Source organism: Lutra lutra, chromosome 4 (assembly GCF_902655055.1).
Source record: "Lutra lutra chromosome 4, mLutLut1.2, whole genome shotgun sequence".
Lineage (NCBI taxonomy): Eukaryota > Metazoa > Chordata > Mammalia > Carnivora > Mustelidae > Lutra > Lutra lutra.
In genome coordinates, this window is record NC_062281.1 from 157,463,552 (window position 1) to 157,482,307 (window position 18,756).

General features: G+C 43.7%; 1 pseudogene; it reads left to right on the forward strand.

The window, feature by feature from the left end:
* The first annotated feature begins 202 nt into the window (after positions 1-202).
* On the forward strand, positions 203-15,746 carry LOC125097395 (D-dopachrome decarboxylase-like; annotated as a pseudogene).
* The last annotated feature ends 3,010 nt before the right edge of the window (positions 15,747-18,756 follow it).

Here is an 18,756-nt window from a genome sequence, read left to right on the forward strand (position 1 = left end):
TGGAAAGATGGTGGGAGTAGGAGGATCCTGGGCTCACCTCTTGGCGCATGGCTACCTAGAGAACACCCATATCAGCATAAATAACTCAGAAAGCGACCCAAAGATTGGCAGAACAGACTCTCTGCAGCCCAATATAGACAAGAGGCCCCTCCTAATCACTCTTGGCAAGATCCCATCAAAATAGTCCCACAAGCCTGGCAGCATGCACACGGCCCAGACAAGGACCAGCACCACTCCAAAGTGAGTCCTGCTCCAGGGAGAGGGGAAAATAACCACATACCAGTCTGACTATGACCCTAGCAGTGGGCTGGGGACAGGCAGCTCATCTGACTACAGGCCCCACCCACCAACAAAAGCTCCTCAGTGGACATCACAAGGAAGTGTCCTGCAGTTTGGTGCTACTTCATCTCTGGCAAACACCTGGCAAACATTCTGGCAAACAACTCAAGCCCAAGATAGCTCTGGACCAGGCCGCTAACACCACAGGCACTAAACTCTGCTCATAACAGGCAGAGAGCCACTGCAGACTGGACTGAAGACAAACACATTTCTGCCACAACAGTAGGATACCCCTGTAGCAACACACATAGGAGATACCCCTGAAGCACCATTTTCTGGTGAAAAGGAGACATTGCACAGTGGGGCTCTACTGGACCTCTTCTTCATAAAGCTACTACTTTCAAGTGCAGGAGACACAGCTGACTTTCCTAATACACAGAAATAGACGCAGCAATAGACAAAAGGGGAGACAGAGGAATATGTCCCAAATGAAAGAGTGGAACAAAATCATAGCAAGAGACTAAAGAAAATGGAGATAAGTAATATGTCTGATAGCAAATTTAAAGTAATGCTCATAAAGATATTCACTAGAATTGAGAAAGACGTGCAGGACCTCCACAAGACCCTTCACCAAGAGACAGGAGACCTAAAAGAAAAAATTAGAGGCATTGAACTCACTAAATGAAAATAAAAACAGATAACCTAGAACAAATAACAAACAAGAGAAAGTAGAAGAATGGATCAGCAACCTGGAGGACAGAGTAATGGGAAGTAATCAAGCTGAGCAGATGAGAGGGAAAAACATATGCAAAATAAGAATAGATCCAGGCAACTCAGCCATACTGTCAAGTATAACAGTCACATGAGAGGGATTCCAGAAGGAGAAAAGTGAGAAAGGGGGCAGAAGAATTATTTGAAGAAATAATAGCTGAAAACTTCCTGAATCTGGGAAAAGAAAGAGAAATCCAGGTCCAGGAGGCCCAGAGAGCCCCCAACAAAACCAACCCAAAGAGGTTTGCACCAAGACACAAAGTAAATAAGATGGCCAAAGAAGTGATAGAGAATTAAAAGCAGTAAGAGAAAGGAAAGCAATTACATACAAGGGAAACCCCATAAGGCCATCAGTAGGTTTTTCAGCAGAGACTTCGTAGGTCTGAAGGGAGTGGCATGGTATATTCAAAGTTCTAAACAGAAAAAACTACAGCCAAGAATATTCTATCCAGCAAGTCTTTCATTCAGAATAGGAGAGATAGAGTTTCCTAAAAAAACAAAAGTTAAAGCAAAACCAACCATGTCCCTGTCACACACAATGCCATCAGCCTGTGGGTCCCAAATTCACAGTCCAGCTGCCCTCCTGCCTGAGTCAGCATGCACAGCCTGCCACCTGCTCTGTGCCAAGTTAACAACTTCAGATTGACAAGGACTCAAACTGACACTCTTCCCCTCAAATTTCAGCCCCTGTGCTCAAGTTCATACATAATAGTGGGCATAATTACAGCAGCAGAATGAAACAACCCAAATAATGACACTAATTCTATGGAATATATAATGGATAAAAAGAGTGTGCTAAGCTGAGAACATCTCCAACAAGCACATCAAATAACAATATATACAGTATGATTCTGATTAGTGAAAGAAATAAACCCAGGAAAAACAAAACAAGACAAAATCAGACAGGGAAACAAATCATAAGAGACTCTTAATCATAGAAAACAAATTGAGGGTTACTGGAGGGGAGGGGTGAGAGGATGGGGTAACGGTGATAGGCAGTAAGGAGGGCACTGGATGAAATGAGCACTGGATAGTATATAAGACTGATGAATCACTGAACTCTACCTCTGAAACTAATAATACACTATATGTTAATTAATTAAATTGAAATTTAAAAAAGAACCTCCCCAAATAAATAAAACTTTGAAGGTAGCTCCAAGAATAGAAACTGAGTGTATAATTTTAAAACAATTTGACAAAAAGAAATAAAAAGCAATTTATTAGAAGGCAAAAAAAGAATTTATTAGAAGGCAACAGAGGAGAAAACAGAAGCATTAACAAAATAGCAAATATGGGAAGCCCCCAAAAGGTGTTCAAAATTAATTCAAACATATCAGAAGTCACCAAAATATAATGGACTAACCACATTAGTTAAAGGCAGAAATTATCAGATTGGATTGAAAAACTATGGTCATATGCTTTTTAGAAGAGACACTTTTAAAATGTAAGGACACAAAGTGAGGCATATGCAGAATTTCTACAGTTTCCCTTTACACTGCTAGGATCCAATCTGTCACCACATTAAGTCCACTCTGTTCTGTCACTGATTCTTCAAGGTACATGATCCCCAAAAAAAGATTTACAACAGGAGGATTAGTGGGACAAACTATAGTGCTCACTACTATGGTTGACTCTGATGTTGTAATTATAATTTACCATCTTCCATTCATTCAGAATTTCCCATCTGCTGAGCCTCATCCAGAACTTCTGCTGGTCTTGATTCCTTGCCCTGGACGGTGACCCAGACTTTCAACCCTAAGGGATCTGGGTCCCTAATTATCTTGTTCTTGTAAGGCCATGATTGCTGCAATTGCCTTGTTTTGTTTTGTTATCACCTGTCATGGAAGCATGAAATTCTGGACAAACTCCATCCTGCTCCCATAATGTAGCAGCACTTCTATTTCTTTATAATAATCAGGGTTAGTTACTCCTGCCAATAAATCCCTTTTTGCCTAGAGGTCAAAGAATGAAGGATACAAAAGGACCAAAAGACAATCATAGCTTTAGGTTCATTGGAACTCTTATGGTGTCCCTTAATAAAAACATTTCATCCCTGAACCTCAGAACCCCTAACCATAAGGGACCAAAGCTGTGGGGAAGGCTAAAGTATAGAATTTCCAAATAGGTCATAGCATTGGTGGCAAAGAAACCAGTCTTATTTCTAGCTCTTGGCTCCTGGGACAATGTATTTTGAGTTGTGGGATATAGTACCCTATAGAATTTCAAAACTGCTAATCAAGAGTGGCCATAGCTAGAGCAGCCTTGGTAAGAGAGCCCATGACTTTGAGTTACATATAGCATCCATCTTTGCCACTCTGACAAGATGGTTTATGGGCCTATTGTATAATCACTGGCATGGCCAAAGATAGAGTTTGACTAACACCCATTAGATGAGTCATTCTATCAACCTAATTATTCACTGCCTCTTCTGGTGGCTCTCTGAGGAGCATTAAATGGGACACAAATATCTTCACATTTTATGACCACTCCCATAGGTTGATCTAAATGCCTCTTCTTCAAATCTCTTTGTTTCTGATCTTCCAATTTTCTTTCCTCCAGGCCTCTGACTATCCATACAAGTTTTTTTTTTTTGTTTTTTTTTTTTTTTTTTTTTTTTTTACCATTTCCCAGGAGTCTATATATAGCCTTACCTCTGTCCCTACCACATAAAATTGATGACTATATGTACTGCTTGAAGCTCTCCACAGTGGGTGGGATTCATCTACTTCTATGTTTTGGAGTCACTTGCAAATGGGTTGTATTGTAGAAGATCATTTTCTGCTTGTCAAACATTTTGAGTCTACACAGCCATGAACCAGGCTCAGGTTTTTCTCCTTTTCATTAGCTGCTTGCTGTAAACTTCCTAAGAAGCCATAGGTGAAACTGATGGAGAGACCATGATGCTACAGTGATAGGAGACATTGAATTTGGGCCCTATTTGTACCTTCAGTAAAGCCCTTGTAACTTATAAAGCCGAATATGAAATGTAGCATTTACATTGTATGATAGAATTGTTTGGGAGCTCTGATAATATCTGGCTCTTGATAAGCATCTCTGGTTTCACAGTCATCTGATGTTCTAAGTCGAGTGTTCAGTCTCTCCTAAGGCTTAATAACAAGCCAGGAGCTCCTTTTTGAGTGGAAAATAATTCTCTGCTACAGAAATATGAATTGGATTCCTCTAGAATTCTAGAAGCCTGCCCTGAAACTCTTATTTGGGGGCTTGTCAGAGATGCCACGGTCTCCTATCTACCATAGATGCCTCTTACACCATTGAGTATTGGGCAGCTTTTACAACAACCCAGACAAGCTATAGAGCCCTCTTAAAACAGGTAAACTTCTAAGTCACCCAATAAATGGATTATAACAGTATAACTAAGTGTGGGCTGTATCTAAAATCCAAGGAACCTACCAAGGCCTGTGCCTTTTCCTTAGTTGTGGGAGATAAGATGTGCAATAACTTAGCCTTTACTTTGGGGAGATGGGATGTCCTATAGTGCCCTATGCCATAAGACTACTAAAAGTTGTTACTAAATGGAAGGCCCCTAATCTTTGTAGGATTCATCTCCTGGTCTCTGGTAGACATGTTTCTTTTCAAGATATACGAGTACTTCTGCTCACAAGATCTGATTAATATGATGTATTTAGTGGGGTGCCTGGGTGGCTCAGTTGGTTAAGCAGCTGCTTTCAGCTCAAGTTATGATCCCAAGGTCATGGGATCAAGCCCCATATCAGGGTTCCTGCTCAGCGGAGAGCCCGCTTCTCCCTATCCCTCTGCCTGCTGCTCTGCCTACTTGTGCTCTCCATCTCTCTGTCAAATAAATGAATAAAATCTTTAAAAAAAATATGGTGTATTTAGTCTAGTGGACCAGTATAATGATGTTCTATGGAAATGTCAAAATGACCAATGTTCCTTTGATTACACTGAGGCAGAAAGGAGGATAATCATAGCCCCGGGGCAAGGAGATCAATGTGTATTGCTATTCATCCCAGGTGAATGTGAAATGGAACTCGGAATTGCTTTTAATCTTCCTTTTAGATGGGGACTGAAAAGAATACATTTGATTCACCAATAGTTCTATACCAAGTGTTGATAGATTCTAGCGAGATACCATATCTGGCATAACAGCTCTGGCTGGATCTGCCACTTGGTTAAGTTTCTGTAGTCCACCATGGTCCACTATGATCTATTTTTTGCAGGTAACATAATGGTAAATTAGAGAGGTATATGGTAAAAATCATTACCCTTGCATTCTTTAATTCACCAATGCTAGCACTCTAATTTACCAATCTCTGCCATTCTACTCATGCCGCAACACTGATTCTGATTCCTTTTCTTGTCCTGCAGAGGGGACAGTTTCAGGTTCTCTCACTAGACCTCTTCTCACAGGATGGATTCCATGTAAGATGGACTTGGGCCAAAACTCCATTATCATCAGATCTTCAAATAACCTCAATCCAATAAGGGAGCCACGATAACATGTTGAGTTTTCTGGTAAGAAGTTCAGATAATTTATTTAATAGCCCTCAATTTTTGGGTGTTCCCCTTTCTTCAGTATGTAATTAGACTAATAACTGGTTATAGGGGTTTTGGGGGGCAGGGGGGAATATGTATTGTATATACCTCTTCCACCATGGCCCAGCACCCTCAAGATACATTCTTATACTAATCTTCTAGTTCCTCCTGGAGTGTATTATTTAGTTCCTGGAGCTCTGATGATGAATAATCTCTTACCTCCCATGTAAGGGACAGTACATAACCATCAAAACATGCTGAGATCACACCATGATCTTGGCCTACATGTCATGGGTGTTGGGGTGGGGTGAGGGGAGGCAGGAAAGCAACTATTACTTTGGAAGACATTTGCCTTGGGGAGGACTTTGCATGGTCTCCTGGCAATGGGAAGCTACTCTCCTCTATGAGGGATGGGGAGGCATTTGTGCCAACATACAGGGCTCAGAAAGATGTGTTCTCAAGTCTGAATCCCATGTCTCAGGGTCCCCCTTCTGCTCAACTAGGATTCGGACTTTAGCCCAGGACTTACTGGAGCTGTGGATTCAGTCTCTTTTGTAACTTAGTCATGGTTACAATAAAATCCTGGGCTTCTTTTCGGCACAATTTGCCCTCCTGCTGCAGCAGATGAATGTCTCTTTAAATTGTGCCATGAAGACCTAGTTTTCACAATGTGTCCTGAGTCAATGGTGGACTTAACAGCCTGACAGATCCTCTTTCTTCAAGGTAGAAGGACCTAATCAAGTCCACAATCCTTATAATTACAATTGCTTCCATTGCTTTCAAGAGTGGGAGCTATGACATGGTTGTTGGTTCCTTTTCCACTTCTATATCTGCCAGGTCCATCACAGGCTAGAGTCATTAATTGTGCTGCTACAAAAACATTCCACTTCCCAGCAGAAATGGGATTCTTTTTCCATCTAGCTGGCTGTAATTTAATTCTAGAATCTCCTCCTGAGGTCTACTTTCTAGGGTCCTTTCCATCACCACTTGCTTAGTTTGGGTTTTCCCAAGTATAGATCTTGAGACAAGAATTTGGGTGTAAGTAGTTTGCTTAGGAGGTGAGAGAGTGCAGAAGTGAAATAAGAAATGGAGAAAAGGTATAAAAATATGCCAATGAGTGGGTTACCTTTGGCACCACTTAAAGCTCAGTCCCATGGAGGACCCTTTGAGAGGCAGCGTGGCACATTCCTTGGAACTGTCCCACAGCAGGCTAGGAAGTGGGAGGTTTTATCCACTGATTCCCAACCCTTCTTGGGAGAGGGTTGTTCCTGGTGTATTAACTCCTCTGTATTTCTGGCCTGCCCTTCATATGATTCTTTCCAATACTAGAGAAAGTTCTTAGGCAGAGAGACATAAAAAACTATTGGCATGCAGGTGACCTCTTTTGCCCACAGCAACCTCCTCACCAGCATCTCCCAAGGCTCCAAGTTGACCATGTCATTGTAAGGTTTCAAATCCTTCAGTAACTTCTTACAGTTTATTCTCAGGATAAAGTAACTACTGTTCCCTGAGGGTCAATGAAATGCCAGGTGTTGCATAAATGCCAGATTTTCTCTTACATTAATACATTTATCTTTACAAGAGCCTCAAAATTTTCTTTCCACTGAGGAGAAAACTGAGTCTCAATGAGGTGTGAATGCCTCAGACTAGCACAGAAGCTCCTTCATATTCCAGCCCCTGCCTGCTCCTCTTCCCTTCTGAGTCCTCTCATTTGTCCCACCCACACCAAGTCACTTGCAGTTTCCCAAGCTGACCAATCTTCACATCTCCTACCTTTTTACATGCAGTTTCTTTTATCTAGAATGCTCTTTCCCTTCCAGATCTTGCAAATACCTTTCTGTACTTCAAGACTCAGCTCAAGTGACACCTCCTCCAGAGAGGTCCTCCTGGCCCTGCCAGGCTGAGTTAGCCTCTCCTTAGTGCTGCCACAGTCTTTATGTTCCTGTAGGACTACTGACCTCTTGGTGTTCCCTTTGCCTGTTGACATGTTTGTGCCTCTAACAGGAGAGTCTGAAATGCTCAGTAGATATTTCCCAGGTGGAATGAAAGATCAGCCCAATCATTTAGCTCTTGCGCTTTGCCGGCGTGTGTTGTTTTCCCACTTTTTTACATTCCTAAGTTTTTCTAAGGCCAGGCTGTAGGCATCTGGTGATGGGAATTGGAGGGTGGGGGGAAGGGGAGTGGGCAGAAAAATCTCCGTTTCCTTAAAAGTCAGTCTTTCGTGGATTGGAAGCCTCAGGAAACATATTGGATCCTCTCATCACTGTATCCCAGCACCTAACCCAGGCTGGGCCTAGTGGGGAGTGAGATTACATATTGCTGTATAAATGAATGAATAATAAGTACTCTTTATGATGTCCTCATTCACTGTGCTCTGTGCTGTGGAGAGATTCATTTCCCAGAGATGAATAAGGCAAACCTGCCATGTTTCTGTCTTCAAACCTAGGTTCCTCCAGAAGCCAGCCCTCAGATAAGTGCTCTTGTTCAAATAGCTTATCTGACAGGTGCTTCCAGGAGAGAGGGTAAGTGAGACACGTAGGCAGTGAGCCAGGTGAGAGTGTGTCACTGAACATGTTACCACAGTGAGCAGCTGGAGCGTCATCGTACAGAGACACTCTGGGAGCCCCAGTGGAGCACATGAGCTTTAGAGTTATCCTGCCCACGGGGTGAGGGAGCTGGGGTATTTCTACCAGAACTTTTGTTGGTCAGTGGCTGAAGGCTGTGTGTGTGTGTGTGTGTGAGAGAGAGAGAGAGAGAGGGGTGGGATGGGGGGAGAAATGGGCTCCAATAGCCAGAGAAGGCCCTTAGGTAAAGCAGTGCATGTGCTGGCAGGTAGAAGGTGGGCAGGAATGGTAAGAGTAAGGGCAGTGGGTGAGGTATGGAGAGTGACTGCTGCATCTGGCGGGTGACAGTCACATTACTGTATAGCCAACCTCCAGATCAAAATCCTGACCAGGACCAGGCAAGCAGCGTGAATGAGAGAAATGTTTGGGTTGAGAGCAGTTGTCTCTCTAAAAGTTGCATAAACGTGTCACTTTGCCTCTTCATCTGACAGAAAGTTGCCACTGGTTTTGAGGAAGATGAGTGTGAGGGCTCTTTAATCCTGACCCACTCCTGTAGTTGTCAGACACCTTCACAAGGGACTGTGGCAGTGTTCCCCACTTCTCAGCTCTGGCCACTCACCTCACTTCAAATCTAGTGCTTTGTTTATTCTCTCATTTAACCCTCACAAAATGCCTGGGAGCTTGGTAGGGAAAACAAAGCACAGAGAAGTTAAATACTCCAGCCAGGACACAATCTAGTGTCAGTTCTGTGCCTTAGCTGACCATATGATTTCTTATCCAGAGTAGTCTTCATGTGATGGTGAGCCAGTGGCACCAGCGTGTGTGAGGAATCTCTTAGTGTGATGAGTGCTTCCTCCCTCTATCGCTCACTGAGTGCTGGGCTCTGTCTCCCCGCCTTCTCCACATTTTCCTGCCATCTCTTTTTTTGGGTACTTTCTGTCCCTCTCTAGGTCTTTCTCCCAGTCTCCTACACTCCCACCCGCCATCCCCAAGACCCTCTCGGTTTTCTCCGCCTGTCCTCTGCTGCCCCCTTGTGGCTAGAGTTGGAAAGGTCGCTCCTCGCGGCGCCACCCTGGCGCACCTGAGCACGCAGTTGGAGGCCAGCGCTGGTGCGTCCAGACGCGGTGCCCGCGCTGGGGACTCGCTTTCTGCCTGAGTTTGGCAGAAGGTCTGGGTTTGGCACCGAGCCTTGGACTTGATTCATACCTGAATCTATCCTGACCTCGTGTTGGTGCGGGGAACAGAAGCCTGCCTTTAATCTCCTTTCTGCGCGAGCCACTCCCCCTCCACCCCACTCCCCCTCCCCCCAACGAGTAGGCTTTTCCAGAGCCTCAGTCAGTCCCAAGGAGGGCCTCTGGAATTTGGTGAAATTTTGTGAAATGGTCTTTTGCTAGCCTTTTTCGCCCTGCGGACCCTTCCCACACACACCAGGTGCTTCCCTTTTTAATAGCCGCTGTCGTGGTAACGGAAGCTTAAGAACACATTCGCAGAGAAATTCGTTCGCCTTTATGGCACAGTGCCATTGAGCGGCATCCTCAAATACTTTCCTTACACCACCCAGCCCCTTCTCAGAGCTTGGTTATCCTCCCGTCAGAAATCTGATGAACATCCCATTCTTAAATTGTTTTACACGTTTGCAGAACATTTAACTCTTTCATGTGCTTAAATATATTTTAAAATTGCACAAGAAATATGTGATCATCATAGGAAGATTAGAGAACACAACAAAGGACTTCCAATTAAAGATGACAGGGTGAAAGAGCACGTTCTTTCCTGAAATTCCGCTAAAATGACAGCAGGAGATTTTATTAAAATATTTAAAGCCACAAGGACAAAAAGAACAGGAGAGATGACAGCAGTGTTTGGAGGCTGGGTGTAGAGAGCAGACATTAATTCAACAGATACGGAAAGCTGGATCTTAAACCCCAGTAGGTGTATGTATATGCAGCTGGATATACCTTGGGAATCCCGAAAAGGCTCAGACACTTCAGGAAGTGGATGGGGCTGGAAACTGAGAGCAGTTAGACCCCCTTGATTCTTCTCCTTGAGGCCACACTACTTCCTCCCCCAACTTGGGGAGAGGACTAGAGGTTTTTTCTTTGGAGAGGGTCTAGGCCTGGGGGGAAGGGCATTTGAGGGTGGGAAAATATGAGATTAAGTGAATGTTGAGTCCCCACCCCAACAGTCCTTTCCCTGCCCCATTCAACTCCTGGCACCTGACAACCAGGCAGATACCTCTAGGTAGGAGACTAGAAGATGAAACCAGGGAAGAGGGGCACCTCATAATGCCTAATGAAACGGCCCCAGCAGACCCCCTCCCCCAGGGGCCCGTTGTCGACCACCGACTTATGTGCACACAGCTCCCAATCAGCTTTTGAATTTTTTCTTTTCTTTTCTCTTTTCTTTTCTTTTTTTGGGGGGCCTAATTTCAGACTTACAGAAAAATTGCAAGAATTCCTGTTCTACTCTTCACCAAATTCCCCTAATACTGACATATTATTATTTTTTTTTTACTAAACATGATGGTCCTTTGCCCCTGAATAATTCAGTGCATGTTTCTCAAAACCGAGGACATTCTTTTTAACATTGAAATTAACATTGATTCAGGGCTATTATATCTACAGACCTTATTCAGATTTAGCCAACTGTGCCAATAATGTCCTTTAGAGCAGAAAATCCCAGATCATGTGCTGCATTTAGTTGTCATGCCTCTTTAGGCTCCTTTAATCTGAAGCAGTTCCTCAGTCTTTCTTTGCCTTCATGACGTTGCCTTTTTTTCAAGAGTACAGGACAGGTATTTTGCAGAATGTCCCTCAGTCTGTCTGATGTTTTCTCCTGAGTAAGGCACTGTTGGCAGGACTATCACACAAATGATGTCATGTTAGTGCAAGTATCAGGAGCCACATGACCTCTGTTTATCCCATTGCCAGTGATGTTAACATTAATTACCTGCTTAACGAGGTGTCTGCCAAGCATCTTCAGTGTAAAGTTATTGTTTTTCCTTTGTAATAAATAAATATTTATCATCCACCAGTTTTCAAATCATTGATAATTCTTGCCTGAATCAATTATTATCGTGATGTTCTCTAGGGGTGATTTTCTTTCTTTCTTTTTTTTTTTTATTTCAGAGAGAGCAAATGCCCATGAAGTGGGGAGGGGAGGGGCAGAGAGAGAGGGAAAGAGAGAATATTTTTTATTTTCTAAAAAATTTATTAACATATAATGTATTATTTGTTTCAAGGGTACAGGTCTGTGATTCCTCAGTCTTACACAGTTCACAGCACTCACCGTAGCACATACCCTCCCCAATGCCTGTCACCCAGCCACCCCATCCCTCCCCTGGCTCCAGCAAACTTCAGTTTGTTTCCTGAGATTCAGAATCTCTTATGGTTTGTCTCCTTCCCCAGTCCCATCTTGTTTCCTTTTTCTCTCCCTTCCCCCCCACTCCGCTCTGCCTCTCAAATTCCTCATATCAAAGAGGTCATATGATAATTGCCTTTCTCTAGTTGACTTATTTCACTTAGCATAATGTCCTCTAGTTCCATCTGCTTCGTTGAGGAAAGAGAGAATCCTAAGCAGGCTCCACGCCCAGCACAGAACCCCACACCCCGCTGGATCTCAGGATCCTGAAATCGTGACCTAAGCCAAAACCAAGAGTGGGACACTTAACCAAATGAGCCACCCAGGTGTCCCTGGGGGTTATTTTGTAATGCCACCAATCCTTTTTATATTTACTAGTTGGTTTTCTAGTATAAGGAAGAGCTTTCCCTTCTTGCTGTATATCTATTTATAAAGTTATATGAATGTTGTCTCCTGGATTTTATTTCAATCAATGAGTTATAATCTGTTACTATATATATGTATATTATGAAATATTATGCTCAACATGTTATACTGTGTGTGCATATTATGCTCAATTCATTCTAGATTTATCCACTGGAAACCATTTCCTTCTGGCTCTTGTGTCCATCATTATGTCATTCTTTGAGCACTTTCTGTCACAAAGAAATAGTCTGGACTCATCTACAACTTTCTTTGCCCTACTTTGGGAACCAGCTGTTTCATCAAGGAATTATGTTCTTTTAGTAATGCCTCACAGAGAGACAGCAAAGGACCATCCAAGAGCTAAGGAGAACATCTAGTAGAAAAGATAGAGACAAAACAAAATAAAACAAATGAACAGCAAAGACATAAAAGCCATGTGGCAGAAACAGAGACTAGACAGGGAGATAAAAACATAAAAAAAAAATCTAACACACTATCATGAATATTTTCAGAGAATCAAGAGAAGCTGTTGAATCCATTAAAGAAGAACAAGATGCCATAAAAAGAATGATTGGGAAAGAAAAAAACTTTTGGATGTTAAATATCCTAGTGCATAAATGAAAAAAAATCAGTCGAGGGTTTCTGAGACAAAACCAAAGAGATATTTTGAAAAGTGAGGCAAAAAGACAGAGATGAAAAGTGTAATAGCAAAAATAAGACAAACCAAGCTCCAAATTCTAGAAGGCGGGAGTCCTAGAAAAAGGTCCGTGGCGGGGGGCAGGTGTTGGTAGACATTGGCAACCCCAGCCTGTTTGGAACGAGGGACAGAGCTATATCACTTTGGGTATTTGAAGGCTGCTGGGCAGCACTATGCTGGCAAATTTTTTAACAACTAGATCTCCAAAAATGTGTGCATGTGTTCATGTCCATAAGTTCATTACACATTTTACTGATATGAGTGACAAAATTTACAGTAATAACATATATAATATTCTTTTAAAAAAGATTTTTATTTATTTATTTGACAGAGAGAGACACAGCATGAGAGAAAAAGAGCACAAGCAGGGGGTGGGCAGTGGAGGGAGAAGCAAGCTTCCTGCCAAGCACAGAGCCTGATGTGGGGCTCGATGCAGGGCTTGATCCCAGGACCATGGGATCATGACCCGAGCCAAAGGCAGACGCTTAAAGACTAAGCCACCCAGGCACCCCTACAATATTCTTTATTCTAAATTCTATCTAGCCAATTGATTTTCACAGAATACTTCCACTGATTTTTGCCAAACTCTTATATTCATAACTAACTGATAGCTGTGATTCACACATAATTTGACAAATGGAGCTGCCGTTCCAATCTGTTTTTCCCCCCATATAAATGTATTGTAATTAAATCTGATACATGTTCTACTGTTAAACTGTTTCTCAAGCCTCATATAAGTTTTGTCATTATATTTAAACCTCTTTCAGCTTTAGCATTACGTATTTTGGAAATTCATCTTTTTAAAATTTCAAGTTTTAATTTAAATTCCAGTTAATTAAGATATAGTGGAATATTGGTTTCAGGAGTAGAAAGTGATTTAGTGATTCATCACTTATATATATCACCCAGTGCTCATCACAAATACCATCCTTAATACCCATCACTCATTTAGCCCATCCCCCCTCTAGCATCCCTGTTTATTCTCCCGAGTTAAGTGTCCCTTTTACGGTTTCTCTCTCTCTCTCTTTTCCCACTGTGTTCATCTGTTTTGTTTCTTAAATTCCACCTGTGAGTGAAATCATATGGTTTTGTCTTTCTCTGACTGAGAAATGATTTTGCTTAGTGTAATACTTTCTGGCTCTATCCAAGTAGCATGCCATCATATAGTATTTGTGCTATACAGATACTTAGATTTAAATCACCTCAAGAGCATAGAGTAGCAAAATGTCATGAAATAATTAGGAAGTAACACATTTTCAGTATGTATCACCTTTGTTTTTCTATACAGCTTATTTAATTGTAAATGGATATAATTTAATTCCTGATAATGGTGTTTAACAACTGGAGAGTAGGAGAGGAGAACAGCAGAGGTCTAGTGGGGTCCACATGCGGGTGTAGTCTCTAATCAAGGTCAGAACTCAGTCTGTGACCTTGGTCACAGCTTAGTCTTTTTAGGGCTCCATCTGCGGTTAATTTGGGGGCTCAATATATGACCTGAGAAAAGCTGAGTACCTCTCTTGGTTAAGCAGACTGACCTCTGCACTACTGCAGTTTCAAACTCAGACCTCTCCTTTTAAGAGTATGGGAGCCATCTCACAGGTCCCAAGGCTAAGAGGCTCACAGTTAATGTGGATCCCCATTCCTCCTCCCAAACCTGCCACTTCTGTTTCCTCCTGCTATCTCTACATTTCCCACTAGAGGGCAGCAGAGACTTGACTAAAAAGAAAAATGTCCACGGACCCGTCACCCCGGACCCCATCATCTGAGGGAGGGGAGATTTCCTCCTTTACTTGCAGCACCGCCATGGTTCCAGGCTCAGCTTCTAGGGCCATGGAGCCAGACTCAGGAAACCCCACTACCTCTGACCTCTAACCCCTTGCTCCTCCTCAAGCTTGACTCTGTCTCTCTGGCCAAATCATACACTCTGAGAGGTTGGGATGGGGTTGATTGTATTGGGGTGGGGTTGTAGTCCCAGTGCCTGGCATAGAGCCCAGCACTGAGTAGGTGCTTACGAAATGTTCATTGCATCAGTACATAGAGTACATGGAGCAATGTAGTATGTGGGAAAGAATCTAGGTCTTGCTCTAGCTCTATGTCTTTAAGCAAGTCACTTAAACTCTCTTGAGCCTTTGATTCACCATTCGTAAGAGGAAATACTTGGTACCTAACTTGAATCCTGTAAGGATTAAATGAAATGACATGAGGATGACACAGTATACTCTAGGTGCTTAATAAAAGAAAGAATTATTATGATGCAATTTTGAGATATGTTAAGTAATCCCATGTGGATAAAGGAATAGATGGGAGATGCAAGTGTGATTGCGAGAGAAGGAGGCTGAAGGTCATGAAGGAGCCTGAATGCCAAGTTGAAGACATAGGGTTTCTTCTGCCTACAATGGGGAACCCCTAAGGGGCTCTTCAGTCTACTTGGTGAGATGAAACCAAGACACAGGAAACCTCTTAGCTCTTTGACAATCTCACTTGATTGAGGATCCATTGCACGCATGTGCGTGTGCACACACACACACAGAGGCACACACAGGTACTTAATTGGGAAATTACTCCAAATTTACAGAAGAGTTGCAAATATAGTAAAAAGAATACTATGTTTTTATCTAGAGGCACCTATTGTAAATTGTCACATTTGCTTTATCATCTGACCCCCAACCCTCTCCGCCCCCCTGTAAATTATTATTTCTGATCCACTTGAGAGTAAGTTGCATACACTGTGGCCTTTTGCCTCTAAATACTTCCGTGTAGACTCTGGGCGTTCATTCTCTGTTGCTGTGGCTTCTCCGGTTGCTTCTCGCCTGACTCACCGTTTGTGGAGCTGGAAGCGCACTTGGCTGCAGCCCGCGTTTCCACGGGATTGGAGAAGCGGCTGGGCATGGCCAGTGCAGCCATCCTGGGCAAACCTGAGGACCGCGTGAACATGACGGTGCCACTGGGTCTGGCCCTGGCTACCAACCGCTCCACTGTGCCCAGCGCGCAGCTGCTCATCTCCTCTGTCCGTGTGTGGGCACCGGGAAGGAGAACTGCGGCCACAGGGCCCGACTCTTCCGGTTCCTCACAAGGAGCTGGACCTGGGCCAGGATCGGATCATTACGCGCATTCTCCCAGTGGAGTCCTAGTAGCTAGGCAAAAAGGGACAGTAATGCCTTTTCTCTGATCGGCACAGAGGACATCCAGGACATCTGTGAGCTTTCTGCCCTTTCCAGAGGGGCCTCCTGGTACAGGCAGAGGTGCAGAGGTGACTTTATGCAGTGGTGACTGTGACTTCCCGGTCCTCTTCTTCCTCCATCCTCATATCGAATAAATAAAGAGAGCTTCCCCTCTGCTCATAAATAAGCAAGCAAACAAATACTTCAATGTATACTTTTGAAGGATAAGAATATTTTCTCACATGAGCACAGGACAGCTAACAATTTCAGTAATTTCATTGTTGATAAAATGCTCTTATCAATTATTGACTATGTAAGTGGACTAATGCCCCCCCCAAAGATGTCCACATCCTAAATAAATTTGTGTTGTTTTAAGTCATTAAATTTGTGATTATTTATTATGGCAGCAACAGAAAACTAACACTAATAATTCCATCAATTCTGACTGTATTCAGTTTTGTCAGTTGACCCAATAAAGTTCTTTATAGCATTTTCTTCCTCCAGTAGATGATCATACATTGTATTTAAATGTCATATCCCTTTAGCCTTCTTTAACTTGGATTGTTTCCTCGTGTTTCTTTGTCTTTTACGTCAATCGCATTTTTGAAGATACAGTCTGCCCCTGCTCCTTTTTTTTTTTTTTTTTTTTTTACCCCTGCTCCTTTTTAAATAGAATGTTTCTCATTTGGGGTTTGTCTGATGTTCCTCTATAATTAGATTTAGGTGCTGCACTGGTGGATGGGACACTGCATAAGTGATGCTGTGTCCTTCTCAGGGACACATCAGGAGGCACCTGCCATTGGTGATGTTTATTTTGATCCTCCGGTCAAGGTGTTTTCGGTATTGGGTACCATCAAGAAGGGTTCCTTGTGGGACGCCTGGGTGGCTCAGTTGGTTAAGCCGCTGCCTTCGGGTCAGGTCATGATCCCAGCGTCCTGGGATCGAGTCCCGCATCGGGCTCCTTGTTCTGTGGGGAGCCTGCTTCTCCCTCTGCCTCTGCCTGCCACTCTGTCTGCCTGTGCTCGCTCTCTCTCCCTCTCTCTCTGACAAAAAAAAAAAAAAAAAAAAAAGAAGGGTTCCTTGTGGTGAGAACTGGTACAGTTTGTACAGTACAGTCATTGCTCTGATGGGAGCTGGGCAGCAGGAAATAATTTATGCCTAATATCTGCCCTTACAGACTCCAGAGCCTCCAAGATTCTCCCAAGCAAGCGGGAGGCCAAACAAGCAGATTTAGTCCTTCATACGTGCATTCATTTCACACATTGCGGTTGAGCACCTATGTGGGACATAAAGGTGAACAAGAGAGAGCTGGCATTTACCTTCACGTTGCTCACAGTCTAGCGGAGAGGATGGCTGATTAAAAGACTGCTGCGTCCCCAAGGTCTAGACCTGTCCCTGTTGCACAGAGCGGCTCAGTAAATAAGGGTTGACCTAACTGCCCCGTGTCAGAGCCTCACCGCCTCACCAGTCCTTCCCTAGGCCGCACTCAGCCCTGCTCCCTTAACACGCAAGGGAACTGCAGCTCAGAGAGGGAAAACAGTCCCCTGAGGCCTACCCAGTGGCTTTGGGGGTGGTATGTCCTGCTCCTCCCAAGCAGAGTGGGCCAGTGAGTTGGAGGTTCCAGTCCGTGGGCAGCTGAGGGTCGGTTCATCTCCAAAGGCGCTTCTCCCCTGCCTTCCTGGGGTGCCGCCTCCCTGTCCTCTCCCTATCCTGCTCTGGGGCCTGGGGCCCCCTGATTGGGCCTGCGGTTATTTAGTAAGTGATAATATTGGATTTACTTTCATCTCTAAATTGCATCAAATGTCGCCAGTGACATTTAGCTGACACACAAGGAGGAGGCTGGCATTTTTAGATTGTCAGCGTGTTACAGATGTAGAAGTGGATTGTGTCGGGGCGTCTGGTTTATTGTTAATTAGATGGAACAGGAAGGGCCTCCTCAGTGAGCGGGTGGATAAGCCCTTCCACAGCTCCCTCTTCAAACTGACTTCAAACCCCCTCCTGGAAGTTAATGAGGCCGCCAGTTTTCCCATCATGATGGGGAATTCACTTCAGGAGTTTGGGGAGCAAACAACAAAGTGAGTTGTTCTCTCTCTGTGGGTCTCTTTTATATTTCAGTTATATCCCGAAAACTTACCATCTTTCTCCTTTGTAACTGAGAGAGAAAATGAAAAGTCTGACATGGTTAGAGATGCACACCAGTTCAACACTTGTACAGCAGCAAGTATTTCTGGAATGCTTCCTAGCTGCCTGGCTCCAGGTTTATTCCTTAACCTCTCTGCCTCGGTTTTCTCATCTGTTAATTGGGGATAATAATAGCCTTACCCCGAGGGTGTTGTGAAAAGTAAGTGAATTTAAATATTCAAATTGCTTAGAAAAATGCCTGGCACATAGTAGGCGCCATGTCCCTTCCTTCAACCACTGCTAGCTCTGCGATGATTATGGGTTGTGTGCTGGGTGCTGAGGAGGTTCGGAGTTGTGGAAATATGCCCCATCCCTCTGGTAATTTATAATCTGAAGGAGGAGATGGACACATCTGCAGCCAACTCTTCAAATCTAGGACTGTATTATTTCAAGTTTCCATGATTGTAGAATTGAAAGTTCTAAGACTTCCTATTTTTAAGATTCTCTGAATTCATGGTCCTTACATTCTGTGGGGCTTTAAGTTCTGCGATTCTGTGAGGTGATCTGAGGTGACGAACTCTGGCCTGTTGTTCCCCACACCCGTATTTCTTGCCTCCTGGACTGTTGTAGCAGACTTCCTGTAGTTACATGTGGCCATGGAGCTGAACTCTGGCCATGGAAAGTGGGTGGAAGTGACGCGGGCCCTTGCCAGGCCCGGCTGTGAAACCTCCCCTGGACTCCTCCAGGTCCTTTTCTTCTCCCTCTCCTGACTGAATGGACAGAATGCCAAGGCCTATTGCCAACAGTGGGCAGGGCCACCACGCAGAAGGAGCCCAAGTCCGTGGATGAGCATGTGAGAGGTGGTCGAATGGGCAGCGTGAGC